Source organism: Pseudophryne corroboree, chromosome 9 (genome assembly GCF_028390025.1).
Source record: "Pseudophryne corroboree isolate aPseCor3 chromosome 9, aPseCor3.hap2, whole genome shotgun sequence".
Taxonomy (NCBI): Eukaryota; Metazoa; Chordata; class Amphibia; order Anura; family Myobatrachidae; genus Pseudophryne; species Pseudophryne corroboree.
Window position 1 is genome coordinate 53,586,648 of NC_086452.1, and position 19,041 is coordinate 53,605,688.

General features: G+C 47.8%; 1 long non-coding RNA gene across 1 annotated transcript in view; it reads left to right on the top strand.

Moving 5' to 3' along the window:
* The first annotated feature begins 323 nt into the window (after positions 1-323).
* LOC134956668 (uncharacterized) overlaps positions 324-19,041 on the top strand; it is a 233,538-nt gene continuing 214,820 nt past the window's right edge. The window contains exon 1 of the long non-coding RNA XR_010186076.1: positions 324-491. This is a non-coding gene — a long non-coding RNA (uncharacterized LOC134956668). The remainder of the gene's footprint in view (positions 492-19,041) is intronic.

The window sequence follows — 19,041 nt, forward strand, 5'->3', positions numbered from 1 at the left end:
AATTCTTCCTTGCTTTTGAGCTAACATTTATAGATTTTGTGTATGTGAGGTGCTTTGGAACAGGGACGTGCAGTCAGGGGAGGCAGAGCCTCACCTGTCATATTCCAGTGAAAATAGCTGTTTTTTACACTGATTTGTGTTAGAACACAGATCAGTATAAAATGATGCTATTGTCATTGGAATATGAAGTTGCAGCACTCCGCAAATGCAGAGAGCAGGGGAGAGAGAGGCACTGAGAGATCTGCCTCTCTCTAGCCTTCAAATGCTGTACGGAGCTGGGGGCGGAGCCACGAGTCAGGCATAATCCTGCATTGAAAACAGCACCAGCTTGAGGCAGCTCTGACATGCGTGCCTTGACACAGGCTGAAGGCACGCCCCTCAGTTATGCATATGCATTAGCTACCTCATTCGTCCTCCTTCTCCTGTTCTGCCCTGAACGTGGGATACAGCCATAAGAAGGAGACATCTTCCTCATACAGATCACCAGGCAGGTAAACAACAGTGAAATGCCTGATCCCCAGCTCTTTTATCACCATATCATCCAGCAAGGTTTAATGTTGAGGGCACCATAGTGTGGGAAAGCTATCATTAACTGGCCCCAGCAAACATATAGCTGACCACTGTACTGCTGCTGAGGGGGAAGAGGTTTCTTTACAGAAACAGTCTATTAAAAAGGTACAAGTGTTATTTGACTGCCCATGCACACTCTTACATGGCAAGATTTTATGTGACACGTTTCCAATTTGGTCTTATGTTATGTATGGAGCGGAGGTACTTCTCTAGTGCATACCCTCCAACATGACCCGCCCCACTAGGTACAAAATGCTCTGTTTCTGGACTTCCCTCTTAATTTATTATTGCCATCACCTGTGAAGAAACAGCTTTCTTATCATTTAACTAGTTCAACACAGGTGATGGAAATCATAAATTAAGAGGGAAGTCCAGAAACAGAGCATTTTGTACCTAGTGGGGCGGGTCATGTTGGAGGGTCTGCTAGTGGCATATGACACAGTACTGTCCACTTTACTGTCTTTTGTAAGAATGTATACATTAACAGCAGTCTATATTTTTATTTTTTCCTTAATGATTTAAATCTGTAGTGTGTGTGTGTGTGTGTGTGTGTTTGTGCGGGTGTGTGTGTGTATGTGTGTGTGTTGGGGGGGGGCAGGGGGGAGAAGGCACAGGTCTCTGCCAGGAAGAGAGCTCAGCCACCTTCCCCCTGTACTGACATGGTGCTGCTGCAAGACTCATACCACTTTCACATCGCTAAAGCAGGTCACGTGACCCCTTTCAGACTGACGGCACCAACCCAGGTTGGTGACGTGCCCAGTGACGTGTGCAGAGGCAGTGCTTGGAGATCTGATTATCTCCCAAGTGCCGCCTATCCCTATAGTGTGAACGAATCCCGGATCACATCGACCCGGCATCCCATTCACACTGTGCACCTGACCCGGGAATAACCCTGCTTTACTTCCGGGTTGAAATACCAGGCCATGCGACGCGGGAAATCGGAATATACCCCTTTCACACCGCACCTAAACCCATGTCAACCCGGCAATATACTGGGTAATTTGTGCGGCGTGAAAGGAGTATTACAGAGACAGAGCTTCTCTTTCCCTTTTTGCAGGGTTTTATTAATAACTAATATGATTGATTAGCAAAATGTACAGAACCCCCCCACCCCCCAAAAAAAAAAAAAATACAAGTGTTCCATAAGAAACTGGACACAAAGCCTACTTATAGTGTATGGTACAGTGACTAGGGGCCAAATTCAGACCTGATCACAAAAGCAAAATTTTTCTCTAATGGGCAAAACCATGTGGGTCATTCCGACCCGATCGCACGCTGCAGTTTTTTGCAGCCGTGCGATCGGGGTATCAACAGCGCATGCGTGCCAGCCGCAATGAGCAGGCGCTTTGCTGCCCGGCGACGGCAGCTACGACAAGAACGAAGAAAGCGTTAGCAGCGGCTAATGCAAGAAGATTGACAGGAAGAGGCCGTCTGGGGGTGTCAACTCACCGTTTTTGGGGAGTGACGAAGAAAATGCAGGTGTGTCCGGCCGTTTGCAGGGAGGGATCCTAGCGTCAGCTCCAAGAAGATTCATCGCAGCGGCTGAGTAAGTCTTGAGCTGTGCAGAGACTGCACAAACTTTTTGTTTGTGCAGCTCTCTGCACAAGCGATCGCTCCCCTACACAGTCCTAACCCCCTCCCCTGTAGGCGGTGATTACCCGGTCACAGCAGTGCAAAAATCCGCCTGCGTGTGACCAGGTCGGAATGAGGTCCCATGTGCACTGCAGGGGGGGCAGATGTAACATGTGCAGAGAGAGTTAGATTTGGGTTGGTTATATTGTTTCTGTGCAGGGTAAATACTGGCTGCTTTATTTCTACACTGCAATTTAGATTTCAGTTTGAACACACCCCACCCAAATCTATATCTCTCTGCACATGTTACATCTGCCCCACCTGCACTGCACATGGTTTTGCCCATTAGAGAAAAATTTTGCTGCTGCGATCAGGTCTGAATTAGGCCCAATGTCACTGGCTGCCTGACTGCGTGCCAGAGTTGCTGCCCACTATATAATGTACTGTACTGTAAGTGACTCTGGCCAGTGTGTACTGTGCCTAGCAATGGCAGTGCAGTCACTTGCGCTAAGGGATGTGTCCCTTATGACATATGCCAGTAGTCTGCACAGTCTACAGCATAGTGCAGCCCTCCCCGACATGCTCTGCTATTGGGTTCATATATATGTAAATCTGTCTTTGATATTAGCCAGTGCCTCCCCAGCCATTTACCTCACCGCACGTCACTGCTTTGGAACTAGGCATACAGTATGTGTAAGTGTGTAACTGGGGCTTTTGTCTTTTCGCATTGTGTCAGCTGTCACCGCTGAACAGACCCGTCCAGAACTCCTTGTCACAATCCACAACTGTGCAGCAGTACTTTGTGGATATATTTAGAAGATTATTAATGTGTGCCTTTAATATTACTTAACTACACATCACACAAGTAGAGCTTGATGTTCCGTCTCCGGAGACTCTGCAACAATTACACTCTCGGTTGGACTTCCTATTAAATCATGCTGTTTCCTATACATCTACGGCCAATCACCTGTCACAGCTCTGAGAATTGCTGGATTCTCAGAATCAATACATACAAAATAGACTAAAAACAATATATGGCTTAATATGTGCATGGACATTTTCATTAGAAGCAACATGAATAATGAGGTTGTTTAAAAGCCAGTAAGGTCAGTGTTTGACATTACTGTATATGGAATAACCGTATTTATACTTTAATACAGGGGTGGGGAACCTTTTTTCTACCAAGGGCCATTTGGATATTTATAAAATCCTTCGGGGGCCATACAAAAATTATCAACTTAAAAATTAGCCTGCCCCCAGTAGATATGCCCCCATTAGATATGACCCCTAGAAGTTGCCGCTTACACACACACACACACACACACACATTAAAAGAAAGAAAAAAACAATACTCACCAGCCACACTCCTGCTTCCGGACCCTTGCCCTCTGCCTGGCTGCCTGCTCCTCAGAACTATGGGAGAGACGTCATGACATCTCTCCCATAGCACCGCACAGGCACAGACGCACACTGCCAGAGCCGGAAGCCGGAGCTCAGGAGTGAGCTCCTGCCTCCGACTGCTGCTGAGGGGAAGAAGCCGGGCACCCGCTAGTAACAAAATCTCAGTGGGTGCCCGGCATCTACCTTGGTTAGGTGAGCCTGGGAGGGCCGGATCAAGTGGCTTTGCGGGCCTTATACGGGCCGTGGGCCTGAGGTTCCCCACCCCTGCTTTAATATGTCCACACAGCCAGGTTACAGGCTACTACTCTTCTTCTGCGCATTCACCATCTTTCCAAAGTCCTCACCAGAAACATGGCACCGCTAGCAACAGGTATGGGGGGGTCTGCTGCACAAAGGGGTCTGCAACACAAGGCCAGTGGCGCACCCAGGGGGGGTTTCCGAGTACCCAGAAACCCCCCTCCACCAAAAAAAAAAAAATAATTTTTTTTTTTTTTTTTTAATGCTGCATGAGTATTGTTAATGGCTGTCTAGCGTCCTCTGCAGCCTGCTCTCTTCCTGGTGGCACTTGTAAGTGCTTCATAAAAGTTTACTTTATTTTAATTATAGTACATATATATCCATGTGCAATTTGTGCATACATATATACATGTATATACATACATATAAACACACACACATGATATATATACATGCGTATATATACTTGTACTGTATGTATATATATATATATATATATATATATTATCCTTTATATGGCGCCACAAGGGTTCCGCAGCGCCCAATTACAGAGTACATAAATAATCAAACAGGAAAACAGCAACTTACAGTTGATGACAGTATAGGACAAGTACAGGGTAAATAAACATAGTTACATCAGCAGATGACACTGGAATAAGTATCAGGTGGCAGAAGACTGCTGGAGTTGATGCAGTTGAAGATTATTAAAGTAAGACAAAGGATAAGCACGTGAGGGAAGAGGGCCCTGCTCGTGAGAGCTTACATTCTAAAGGGGAGGGATAGATAGACAGAGGTGACACAGATGGGGTACATAGAGAGCGTAGAACAGAGGGTTAGGATGAGATTTGGCTGGGTTTGGTGAAGAAGTGGGTCTTGAGAGCCTGTTTGAAGTTTTGTAGAGAGGTGGAGAGTCTGAGGGGGAGCGGTAGGGAATTCCAGAGAATTGGAGCAGCACGTGAAAAATCTTGGAGGTAGGAGTGGGAGGAAGTAATCAGTAGGCAGGAGAATCGGCGTGCATTAGCAGAGCGAAGAGGACGGGTGGGAGTGTAAAGGGAGATAAGGTCAGAGATGTAGATGGGAGAGGAGTGGGTGAGGGCTTTGTAAGCGAGTGTGAGAAGCTTGAAATGGATATATATATGCATGTTTAATATGCTATGTGTATATTATATATATATATATATATATATATATTTATATATATATATATATATTTCTCTAACGTCCTAAGTGGATGCTGGGGACTCCGTAAGGACCATGGGGAATAGCGGCTCCGCAGAAGACTGGGCACATCTAAAGAAAGCTTTAGGACTAACTGGTGTGCACTGGCTCCTCCCCCTATGACCCTCCTCCAAACCTCAGTTAGATTTCTGTGCCCGACGAGAAGGGTGCACACTAGGGGCTCTCCTGAGCTTCTTAGTGAAAGTTTTAGCTTTCCAGTGGAACCTACTGGACAAATGGTCCGGGTCGCATTTTCAGATGCATCAGCGGATAACCCTGTCACCAAGGACAAGGGTATCCATCCTGTGGTGGTTGCAGAGTGCTCATCTTCTAGAGGGCCGCAGATTCGGCATTCAGGACTGGGTCCTGGTGACCACGGATGCCAGCCTGCGAGGCTGGGGAGCAGTCACACAGGGAAGGAATATCCAGGGCTTAGGGTCAAGCCTGGATACATCACTTCACATAAATATCCTGAAGCTAAGGGCCATTTACAATGCTCTAAGCTTAGCAAGACCTCTGCTTCAAGGTCAGCCGGTGTTGATCCAGTCGGACAACATCATGGCAGTCACCCACGTAAACAGACAGGGTGGCACAAGAAGCAGGAGGGCAATGGCAGAAGCTGCAGGGATTCTTCGCTGGGCGGAAAATCATGTGATAGCACTGTCAACAGTATTCATTCCGGGAGTGGACAACTGGGAAGCAGACTTCCTCAGCACGACCTCCACCCGGGAGAGTGGGGACTTCACCCAGAAGTCGTCCACATGATTAAAAAACTCGACAGGTATTGCGCCAGGTCAAGAGACCCTCAGGCAATAGTTGTAGACGCTCTGGTAACACCGTGGGTGTACCAGTCAGTGTATGTGTTCCCTCCTCTGCCTCTCATACCCAAGGTACTGAGATTGATAAGATGGAGAGGAGAAAGCACTATATTCGTGGCTCCGGATTGGCCAAGAAGGACTTGGTAACCGGAACTTCAAGAGATGCTCACGGAGGATCCGTGGCCTCTACCTCTAAGAAGGGACCTGCTCCAGCAAGGACCCTGTCTGTTCCAAGACTTACCGCGGCTGCGTTTGACGGCATGCCGGTTGAACACCGGATCCTGAAGGAAAAAAGGCATTCCGGATGAAGTCATCCATATCCTGATCTAAAGCCAGGAAGGATGTAACCGCAAAAACATTATCACCGCAATTGGCGAAAATATGTTGCGTAGTGCGAGGCCAGTAAGGCCCGACGGAGGAAATTCAACTGGGTCGATTCCTACATTTCCTGCAAACAGGAGTGTCTATGGGCCTGAAATTGGGGTCCATTAAGGTTCAGATTTCGGCCCTGTCAATTTTCTTCCAAAAAAAAGAACTAGCTTCAGTCCCTGAAGTTTAGACGTTTGTAAAAGGGGTACTGCATATACAGCCTCCTTTTGTGCCTCCAGTGGCAATTTGGGATCTCAATGTAGTTTGGGTTCCAAAAGTCACATTGGTTTGAACCACTTAAATCTGTGGAGTTAAAATATCTCACATGGAAAGTGGTCATGCTGTTGGCCCTGGCCTGGGCCAGGCGCGTGTCAGAATTGGCGGCTTTATCCTGTAAAAGCCCTTATCTGATTTTCCATTCGGACAGGGCGGAATTGAGGACTCGTCCTCAGTTTCTCCCTAAGGTGGTTCCAGCGTTTTCACCTGAACCAACCTATTGTGGTGCCTGCGGCTACTAGGGACTTGGAGGAATCCAAGTTGCTGGATGTTGTCAGGGCCCTGAAAATATTTCCAGGACGGCTGGAGTCAGGAAATCTGACTCGCTGTTTATCCTGTATGCACCCAACAAGCTGGGTGCTCCTGCTTCTAAGCAGACTATTGCTCGTTGGATTTGTAGTACAATTCAGCTTGCACATTCTGTGGCAGGCCTGCCACAGCTAAAATCTGTAAAAGCCCGTTCCACAAGGAAAGTGGGCTCATCTTGGGCGGCTGCCCGAGGGGTCTCGGCTTTACAACTTTGCCGAGCAGCTACTTGGTCAGGGGCAAACACGTTTGCTAAATTCTACAAATTTGATACCCTGGCTGAGGAGGACCTGGAGTTCTCTCATTCGGTGCTGCAGAGTCATCCGCACTCTCCCACCCGTTTGGGAGCTTTGGTATAATCCCCATGGTCCTTACGGAGTCCCCAGCATCCACTTAGGACGTTAGAGAAAATAAGAATTTACTTACCGATAATTCTATTTCTCATAGTCCGTAGTGGATGCTGGGCGCCCATCCCAAGTGCGGATTGTCTGCAATACTTGTACATAGTTATTGTTACAAAAATCGGGTTATTATTGTTGGGAGCCATCTTTTCAGAGGCTCCTCTGTTATCATACTGTTAACTGGGTTCAGATCACAAGTTATACGGTGTGATTGGTGTGGCTGGTATGAGTCTTACCCGGGATTCAAAATCCTTCCTTATTGTGTACGCTCGTCCGGGCACAGTATCCTAACTGAGGCTTGGAGGAGGGTCATAGGGGGAGGAGCCAGTGCACACCAGTTAGTCCTAAAGCTTTCTTTAGATGTGCCCTGTCTCCTGCGGAGCCGCTATTCCCCATGGTCCTTACGGAGTCCCCAGCATCCACTACGGACTATGAGAAATAGAATTATCGGTAAGTAAATTCTTATTATATAGGTGTATATACGGTATATATGTGTACATATATAGATATGTATATATATATATATATATATATACACACAGACACACTAGTTTTACGGACCCAGCATGTACTGGGTCACCTCAGTCCCCGCCCCCGTGCTTGGCTCCACCCAGTTCTGGAAACCCCCCCATGAAAATCCTGCGTTTGCCACTGAAGGCAGGGGGGAATTGGGCTCTGCGCATACGCCTTTCTATTCTCAAAATGCAGCTGTGCTTTAGGCAGCAGGAATATGGTGATAGATACTATTTAGGTGTATTATGGGACTGGCAGAACACCAGTGTAACTCCTACCTTGCAATAGTACCACTTAGATGGGACAGAACCGATTTGAAGGCTACTGTACCTCTGGCCTTCTTCTCCCGTGGTAGGAAAGTTGGGATTGGGAGTTTGGAGAGGTGGTTGCTAGTTTATGGTCTATGCCCTCCAGGAGGGGGCAGCCAGGTTGGCAAGGAGCCGCATGGTGCAGCAAAAGTGTGTGGAGTGGGTGGCATGACAGTGAGATTACTTCATTGTGGCCCGACCCTGCTACACAATGCTCAGTTACCAGCATTGTAAAGTGGACCACAGTTACGTGATTCAGCATACCTGCATATTCCCCACCCCAATGTCAGTGGCAGCCAGGAAGTCTAGTGGTGAGGTCCAAACACCAGGGCTTCAGCAGGATGATAATGCTGGCCCCAACTCTTGCACATGTGACATCATGATATCACAATGAGGGGGTGGGGCTACTGGAACCGGGAATAGGCTAAACACCCGGAGAGACCTAAGATGCGCCAGGCGGTTCTGTGTCAGCTTTCTAGGCAGCATGGTCCCATCTCAGACATCCTGCAAGCCAAACACATGGGCCACGGCCGACGGGGCAACATTGTCGTCCGATAGACTAGTTCTGGCCAACCTATGGCTCGCCAGCTGTTGTGAAACTACAAATCCCTGCATGCCCTGCCATAGTTATAGCAATCCCTAATAGCAAAACTGTTGCAGGGCGTGCTAGGAGGACTTGACGTTTCACAACACCTGGAGAGCCGCAAGTTGGCCCGGACTGCCCTAGACGCTGCAATATGGAGAGCAGCACCTTTTAAGCCAAAAAATATTTTATTTGACTTCTGCCCATCCAAACAGCACTTATCTTTTATACAGGCAGTGAAGGGTAAGGCTCAGTCAGCGAATGCGAGCTACAGATCTCAAACCCGCAGCTTGGACTGCCTCTACGGGAGACTCCACCACCAACCGGATCGGGGCCTTTGGTGGAATTCGAAATTGGCTCAAAAAATGCAAAGCATCTCTAATCCAATCAATTCACCAGGAACAAATGACACCACTGAGGCTTGAATTCCTAGTGAACTGATAAGCAAAATATTAGTTCAATATGGCTGCCTCCGGTGTGTATTATGTATGTGACTGGCTCGCTTTAAGCAAAAGAAGTTTATTTTTATTCCTCTTTTTAAAAAAAATTCCCAAGACACATTGTTATATCTGCAGATAACTAGTGAATGACCTTGTTTATTAGCAACACACACAATTAGTTATGCTTGACAGAATATCCGTATTTATAATATACTGACCTATGCAGCGCTATCTCAGTCAGATAAGCCTGAGCTCAAGGTCGGTGAGGTATGTCACAGGGAAATGATGCAAGTAACTGCACATCCCTTCTGTCTCCGTTTGCAGCGGGAACATTTTTTTGATTCCGTGAAGCAGCTGAAATTGGTCGGTATTTTAAAGGCAGCCACCATCTTTTATCATAACGTCTCACACCAATAGGAGAACAGAAGCGCATTAATATGTACCTTCATCTGGTAAATGAAAGCCCTGCACTGAGGGGGTCATTCCGAGTTGATCGTAGCTGTGCTAAATTTAGCACAGCTACGATCATTCACACTGACATGCGGGGGGACGCCCAGCACAGGGCTATCCCGCCCCGAGTGCCGGCCCCCCCACCCCGCAGAAGTGCAAAGGCATCGCACAGCGGCGATGCCTTTGCACTTCAAGAGTAGCTCCCGACCAGCGCAGCTTTAGCATGCTGGCCGGGTGCTACTCATCGCTCCCCGGCCCGCAGCAGCTGCGTGTGATGTCAAGCAGCCGCTGCGGCCCACCCCCCATTCGGTCCGGCCACGCCTGCGTTGGCCGGACCGAGCCCACGAAACGGCTGCCAAACGCGGCCTTTCCGGCACCCCTCCGCCCAGCGACCCCCTCTGCCTGTCAATCAGGCAGAGGCGACCGTAGCAGGCCGACGGCCTTCGGCCGTCTGGCATACGCCGGTGCACTGCGGCACCGGAGCATGCGCAGTTCTGACCCGATTGCACCGCTGCGATAAACTGCAGCATGCAATCGGGTCAGAATGACCCCCTGAGGCCGCAGCGGCCCAGTAACATTACCTGTGCGTTTGCTGATACATTAAGTGTGGCACACTAGCAAGCTTAACACAACCAAAGCATAATAGTACTGATATTATTAATAAATGTACTGATACCCCACCGGCCCCCTCTTACCTGTAGTGGCAGCAGTTTCTCTCCCCTCAGTTTCGTTGCTGTGTGCTGGGCTGAGGTGGGTCCAGACAGGCCTGGTGTGCGCGTGGGGGGGGGAGGAAATAGTCTTGGTTGGCCAGCATACCAACCATCGGGATTGTGAGGAGGCGGGATGTAGGGGGAGGTATTGTGACTGGTGGTCTCCTGAACGCCAGTCACATAACTACATCCCATTAGGCCACGCCCCCTAAAGTACCTGGGTTTGTAATCACTCTCTATGGCCCTGGATGTGTAAGTGTTATATGTTTAACCCTGCAACAGGCATGCACCATGCATGTTAGATCTGACAGGCTCGCAACACCCATACACCACACTGATAACATTTTTACCACTACGTGACTAAGGGGGTAATTCAGACCTGATCGCTAGGCTGTGTTTTCGTACAGTGGGCGATCAGGTCTAAACTAGTGATGAGCGGGTTCGGTTCCTCGGAAACCGAACCCCCCCGAACTTCACCCATTTTACACGGGTCCGAGGCATACTCGGATTCTCCCGTATGGCTCGGTTAATCCGAGCGCGCCCGAACGTCATCATCCCGCTGTCTGATTCTCGCGAGATTCGGATTCTATATAAGGAGCCGCGCGTCACCGCCATTTTCACTCGTGCATTGGAAATGTTAGGGAGAGGACGTGGCTGGCGTCCTCTCCGTTTGTGCTTATTGCTTAATTGTGGGGACTGGGTAATATAGGAGGAGTACAGTGCAGAGTTTTGCTGATCAGTGACCACCAGTATACGTTCTCTGCCTGAAAAACACTCCATATCTGTGCTCAGTGTGCTGCATATATCTGTGCTCACACTGCTTTATTGTGGGGACTGGGGACCAGCAGTATTATATAGGAGGAGTACAGTGCAGAGTTTTGCTGACCAGTGACCACCAGTATTATACGTTGTCTGCCTGAAAAACACTCCATATCTGTGCTCAGTGTGCTGCATATATCTGTGCTCACACTGCTTTATTGTGGGGACTGGGTAGCAGCAGTATTGTATAGGAGGAGTACAGTGCAGAGTTTTGCTGATCAGTGACCACCAGTATACGTTCTCTGCCTGAAAAACGCTCCATATCTGTGCTCAGTGTGCTGCATATATCTGCGCTCACACTGCTTTATTGTGGGGACTGGGGACCAGCAGTATTATATAGGAGGAGTACAGTGCAGAGTTTTGCTGACCAGTGACCACCAGTATTATACGTTGTCTGCCTGAAAAACACTCCATATCTGTGCTCAGTGTGCTGCATATATCTGTGCTCACACTGCTTTATTGTGGGGACTGGGGACCAGCAGTATAAGAGGAGTACAGTGCAGAGTTTTGCTGACCAGTGACCACCAGTATTATACGTTGTCTGCCTGAAAAACGCTCCATATCTGTGCTCAGTGTGCTGCATATATCTGCGCTCACACTGCTTTATTGTGGGGACTGGGGACCAGCAGTATTATATAGGAGGAGTACAGTGCAGAGTTTTGCTGACCAGTGACCACCAGTATTATACGTTGTCTGCCTGAAAAACACTCCATATCTGTGCTCAGTGTGCTGCATATATCTGTGCTCACACTGCTTTATTGTGGGGACTGGGGACCAGCAGTATAAGAGGAGTACAGTGCAGAGTTTTGCTGACCAGTGACCACCAGTTTTATCCGTTCTCTGCCTGAAACACGCTCCATATCTGTGCTCAGTGTGCTGCATATATCTGTGCTCACACTGCTTTATTGTGGGGACTGGGGACCAGCAGTATTATATAGGAGGAGTACAGTGCAGAGTTTTGCTGACCAGCGACCACCAGTATTATACGTTGTCTGCCTGAAAAACGCTCCATATCTGTGCTCAGTGTGCTGCATATATCTGTGCTCACACTGCTTAATTGTGGGTACTGGGGACCACCAGTATATTATATAGGAGGAGTACAGTGCAGAGTTTTGCTGACCAGTGACCACCAGTATATATAGCAGTACGGTACGGAAGGCCACTGCTCTACCTACCTCTGTGTCGTCAAGTATACTATCCATCCATACCTGTGGTGCATTTCAGTTGAGCGCAGTATATATAGTAGTAGGCCATTGCTATTGATACTGGCATATAATTCCACACATTAAAAAATGGAGAACAAAAATGTGGAGGTTAAAATAGGGAAAGATCAAGATCCACTTCCGCCTCGTGCTGAAGCTGCTGCCACTAGTCATGGCCGAGACGATGAAATGCCATCAACGTCGTCTGCCAAGGCCGATGCCCAATGTCATAGTAGAGAGCATGTAAAATCCAAAAAACAAAAGTTCAGTAAAATTACCCAAAAATCAAAATTGAAAGCGTCTGATGAGAAGTGTAAACTTGCCAATATGTCATTTACGACACGGAGTGGCACGGAACGGCAGAGGCCCTGGCCTATGTTCATGGCTAGTGGTTCAGCTTCACATGAGGATGGAAGCACTCATCCTCTCGCTAGAAAACTGCAGTGCCACTCCTAGATGGGCCAGGTGTTTGTGTCGGCCACTTGGGTCACTTAGCTTAGTCACACAGCTACCTCATTGCGCCTCTTTTTTTCTCTGCATCATGTGCTGTTTGGGGACTATTTTTTTGAAGTGCCATCCTGTCTGACACTGCAGTGCCACTCGTAGATGGGCCAGGTGTTGTGTCGGCCACTTGGGTCGCTTAGCTAGTCACACAGCTACCTCATTGCGTCTCTTTTTTTCTCTGCATCATGTGCTGTTTGGGGACAATTTTTTTGAAGTGCCATCCTGCCTGACACTGCAGTGCCACTCCTAGATGGGCCAGGTGTTTGTGTCGGCCACTTGTGTCGCTTAGCTTAGTCACACAGCGACCTTGGTGCGCCTCTTTTTTTCTTTGCATCATGTGCTGTTTGGGGACTATTTTTTTGAAGTGCCATCCTGCCTGACACTGCAGTGCCACTCCTAGATGGGCCAGGTGTTTGTGTCGGCCACTTGTGTCGCTTAGCTTAGCCATCCAGCGACCTCGGTGCAAATTTTAGGACTAAAAATAATATTGTGAGGTGTGAGGTGTTCAGAATAGACTGAAAATGAGTGTAAATTATGGTTATTGAGGTTAATAATACTATGGGATCAAAATAACCCCCAAATTCTATGATTTAAGCTGTTTTTGAGGGTTTTTTGTAAAAAAAAACACCCAAATCCAAAACACACCCGAATCCAACAAAAAAATTTCAGGGAGGTTTTGGCAAAACGCGTCCGAATCCAAAACACGGCCGCGGAACCGAATCCAAAACCAAAACACAAACCCCGAAAAATTTCCGGTGCACATCTCTAGTCTAAACTGTGCATGCGCATGCACCGCAATGCGCAGGCGCGTCGCACGGGTATAAAGAGGATCGCCGCTCAGCGATGGGTTTGTGCGAAGGATTCATTCGCACGGGTGTTCTCAAGGAGATTGACAGGGAGAAGCTGTTTGTGGGTGGCAACTGACCGTTTTCAGGGAGTGTTTGAAAAAACGCAGGCGTGTCCAATCGTTTGCAGGGAGGGTGTCTGATGTCAATTCCTATCCTGAACAGGCTGAAGCGATAGCAGCGGCTAAGTCCTGGGCTGTGCAGACACTGCACAAAATCTGTTTGTACAGCTCTACTACACATGCGATCGCACACTTGCACAGCTAAAATACACTCCCCATGTAGGCGGCGACTATCTGATTGCAGCAGTGCATAAATCGCTGCCCAGCGATCAGGTCTGAATTAGGTCCTATGTGTGACTCTGGGCAACACGGATGTTGTAATGGTTAGCATTACTGCTGCACAGCACTAAGGTCATGGATTAGATTCCCACTATGGGGTATATTTACTAAGGTCCCGATTTTGACCGAGATGCCGTTTTTTCTTCAAAGTGTCATTTCGGTAATTTACTAAGCAAAAATCTCGGCAGTGATGAGGGCATTCGTAATATTTTGGAAGTTCTAGGAAAAAATCACGAATCAATACACCATCGGTCAAATACGCCTGCAATTTGGTAGAAATCGGTAATTTACTAAAAAGTGCAAATCACAAACACTGCCGACAATAGCCAAACACTGCCGTGCAGAAATACAATTCGTGAAAAAGTGCTTTAAAAAAAAACAGACCTGCTTTTTTATCCCGTGTTTGGATAGGCATGCAGGGATCCATGAGATCCGTGCATGTTTATCAGTGGGAAGAGGATGGGAAAGTGTTTATTTTTCTGAAAAAAATTGCGTGGGGTCCCCCCTCCTAAGCAAAACCAGCCTCGGGCTCTTTGAGCCGGTCCTGGTTGCAAAAATATGGGGGGGGAAATGATAGAGGTTCCCCCATATTTAAACAACCAGCACCGGGCTCTGCGCCTGGTCCTGGTTCCAAAAATACGGGGGACAAAAAGCGTAGGGGTCCCCCGTATTTCTGAAACCAGCACCGGGCTCCACTAGCCAGATACATAATGCCACAGCCGGGGGACACTTTTATATAGGTCCCGGCGGCCCTGGCATTACATAACCAACTAGTCACCCCTGGCCGGGGTACCCTGGAGGAGTGGGGACCCCTTCAATCAAGGGGTCCCCCCCCCTCCAGCCACCCAAGGACCAGGGGTGAAGCCCGAGGCTGTCCCCCCCATCCAAGGGCTGCGGATGGGAGGCTGACAAGACCAGCCCTGCAGTTACTTATTCTGTGTGATGATTGCTGCGACGAATGACACGGTAATGACATCAGATACCCGCCCAGCAAACGCCCGGCCACGCCTGCATTTTCCCAAACACTCCCAGAAACGGTCAGTTGCCACCCAGAAACTCCCACTTCCTGTCAATCTCCTTGCGTCCGCCAGTGCGACTGGAAGCGTCGCTAGAACCTGTGCAAAACCACGATGCTCTTTGTACCCGTACGCCGCGCGTGCGCATTGCGATGCATACGCATGCGCAGGTTTGCCTTTTTTTAAATGATCGCTACACAGCGAACAACGGCAGCTAGCGATCAACTCGGAATGAGGGCCATGGATTGTAAGCTCTACTCAGCCAGGGACAAATGTGATTGGTCAAATATTCTCTGTAAAGTGCTGTGGAATATGTGTAACTGGTAATTAATAATTAAATACAGATGGAGCCCTGCTCATCTATCCCTTTAATAGGATTAACTGAGCCAGTGCTGTCGGACTTAATCCCCTGCTGTAATGATTTAGGGATTAATTCAGACCTGGTTGCAAGCAGGCCTTTTTTTGCACTGCTGCGACCAGGTAGTCGCCTCCTACAGGGGGAGGGGGTAATCGCTGTGCAGGGGTGCGAATGCATGTGCAGAAAGCTATTTGTGCAGTCTCTGCACAGCTCAGGACTTACTCACCCACTGCGATGATCCGGTCCGGAGCTGACGTCAGAAACCCTCCCTTCAAACGGCTGGGCACGCCTGCTTTTCTCCGGACACTCCTAGGAAATGACACCCACAAACGGCCTCTTCCTGTCAATCTTCTTGCGATCGTTGGTGCGATCACTTTCTTCGGCCATCCCGTCGCTGTACTGCACTCCCCGTTGCTGGAGGGACCTCACGTCTGCGCATTGCGGTGCATACGCATGCGCAGTTCATACCCGAACGCTGCTGAGCGAAAATACAGAGCAGCGATCGGGTCTGAATGACCCCCTTAATCCCCTGCTGTATTGATCTCTCTGTATTGTATTGCATCTGAGAACAATAGATGAAAGGATTATGCTAATAAACCTTGGTGCACCTAGGCGCTACAGAAAAGGTTAGCTGAGCGAGGCTCCATCTGTAATACATTTGTACACAAACTCGATTACAAATACAAGTTTGTGTACATACAAATACAAAGGGGAGCTGCGCAGGTGCAAGACGGGTCTTGCAAAATCATTCACAGCACCCTGTCAGCAGCAGGATTTGGGGGGGGAAGGGCAGCACCCGGAACTGATCTTCAAAATGGGGGGCGTGGCATCCCCAGTTTGTAGGCGTGACAGGTCCAGGATCTGCGTCGTCGGACAGAGCCTTTCTGGACCCAGGTGTCCAAATCTAACTTGCCTCTCTGCTGGGAGGAGATCGGATGATAGCTGCATTCCTTGCTCTACATATACTGTACTAAGGGGTTTATTTACTAAGCAGTGATAAGAGCAGAGAAGTGAGCCAGTGGAGAAGTTGCCCATGGCAACCAATCAGCACTGAAGTAACATCTATAATTGGCATACTATAAAATGATATAATAAGATATTAGCATGCATAAAACGGGGTATTGATGCTAGGGACGAGAGTATTATACTCCCGTTATATAAATCACTAGTGAGGCCACACCTTGAATACTGTGTACAATTCTGGGCACCGTACTACAAAAAGGATATCCTGGAGCTAGATAAGGTACAGAGGAGGGCGACCAAACTAATTAAGGGCATGGAGACGATGGAATACAAGGAATGGCTTGAAAGACTAGGCATGTTTACATTGGAAAAGCGGAGACTAAGAGGGGATATGATCAACATCTACAAATATATAAGGGGACAATACACAGAGCTTGCGCGGGACCTGTTTTTGGTTAGATCAACACAGAGGACTCGTGGACACTCGCTCAGGTTAGAGGAGAGGAGATTCCGCACAATGCTGCGTAAAGGCTTTTTCACAGTAAGGACAATACGTGTTTGGAATTCCCTGCCTGAGGGAGTTGTAATGGCGGAATCTGTCAACACCTTTAAGAATGGGTTAGATAAATTCCTAATGGATAAGGATATCCAGGGGTATGGTGCATAGTCATGCATTATAGTTACTATAAATTGGGATAAAATGCAACGGCTGACAGCAGCATCAGTCAGAAATTTTAGTCAAATCATCATGCATAGGAGACCACAAATAGGTTGAACTCGATGGAAAATTGTCTTTTTTCAACCTCAGATACTATGGCCTTCATTCCGAGTCGTTCGCTCGGTAAATTTCATCGCATCGCAGTGATTTTCCGCTTAGTGCGCATGCGTAATGTCCGCACTGCGACTGCGCCAAGTAATTTTGCAATGGAGATAGTATTTTTACTCACGGCTTTTTCATCGCTCCGGCGATCGTAATGTGATTGACAGGAAATGGGTGTTACTGGGCGGAAACAGGCCGTTTTATGGGCGTGTGGGAAAAAACGCTACCGTTTCCGGAAAAAACGCGGGAGTGGCTGGAGAAACGGAGGAGTGTCTGGGCGAACGCTGGGAGTGTTTGTGACGTCAACCCAGGAACGACAAGCACTGAACTGATCGCAGATGCCGAGTAAGTCTGAAGCTACTCTGAAACTGCTAAGAAGTTTGTAATCGCAATATTGCGAATACATCGTTCGCAATTTTAAGAAGCTAAGATTCACTCCCAGTAGGCGGCGGCTTAGCGTGTGCAATACTGCTAAAATCGCCTTGCGAGCGAATAACTCGGAATGACCTCCCATGTTACTATGTTACTATGATATAGAGCTGCTGATTTGTTGATGGGGCAATTTCTCCACTGGCTCACTTCTCCGCTCTTATCACTGCTTAGTAAATGTCCCCCTTAATCCTGATTTATGTAATGTTCACACAAGGTATTCTAATGAACATCAACGTTGGGAGGAGAATACATTGGCTGCTATGTAAATGATCCTCCCTACATATGTACTTATATTTTATCACACTTGTTTATTGTCCTATTATACAGCACTATATAATATGTTGCCAATATACACAGAAAATGATAATAATCCCAGCATCGACTAGTTTTCGTTTCTAAGCTTCCATTATAGACATAATCAGTGTCAACTTCACTAAAACAACACAGTGTCTACAAAACAACACAATTGCTGTAATTACAGCACAACAACTGCACAGGACCTGGCACGACAACTGTTCACTAGCGCAGTCAGCACACATCACCTTCCCAAATGTCTATTTTGGTCTGATTTGCCGCACAGCGCTCTCCTACTGGGGGACATTGTGAGTACTTTTAGCTGAAATCATTCAGGGTAGATTTAATTAAAGGCAGTGGGTATGGTAATTAACAAAGTCAGGAGAATAAAAGCAGGTACAGTTGGAACACACTGATGGAACCTTGCAGAGACAGACAAAAGTCAGCGCAGAAATGTAGAATCACAGAATGTCTTCCGTTCCTTTACACTCCAAATCCTTCTGATCAATACTCCGATGTGACTTAAGTGTGAGCACTGTGGTACAGTGTTACATCGATCCGATGCTATTGTTACAGTACCTGCCATATAAGCGAACACTGTATTCTGAAGATAGCCTACCTGTGGCGTACCAGCTAATTATAAATTACACGTCCCGGGAAGCTGCTATTGTTACATTGCACCATACATCTTTATTGTGAAGGCAACTTACAGAGCAACCGATTCCAGCCTATAGACTGAAAGCTTGCGCCCTCTTACCGCTTTGTCTACTTGTTAATCCCCAGCATTGCTATATTCCTGTGCCTTTCCCCAGCTGTACAGTGGTTTAATTTATGTTGGTACAATATAAATTAATGTTAAAAAAGATAATTATTACATACCCTCCAACTGTACCGTTTTTTATGGTCTGTACCGGCCAAAAAGGGGCTGTACTGTACCGGGAGCAGTGTCTCCTGATTGCTATAGATTTCTACAGCAGCGCTGCATGGACACGCCCCCTTTTCCCATGACCACGTACCCTTTCCTCATCTGTACCATTTCTTATGTCAGAAATGTTGGAGGGCATGTAATTATGGCATGGGCGCTGAGAGGGGAGTGGGCGGGTACAAAGCGCTGGGGCACATCTGGTAGAGTCACTGCCATGCCAATAACATGGAATGACCACGGCCCCTAAAGCACTACACTGTCACAAAGAGATCTTCTGTCACGAAGAGAGTCACTCCCCACGCAGGGCCTGATTCAGAGACGTATGTAATGATATTTACATAACTCTCTGA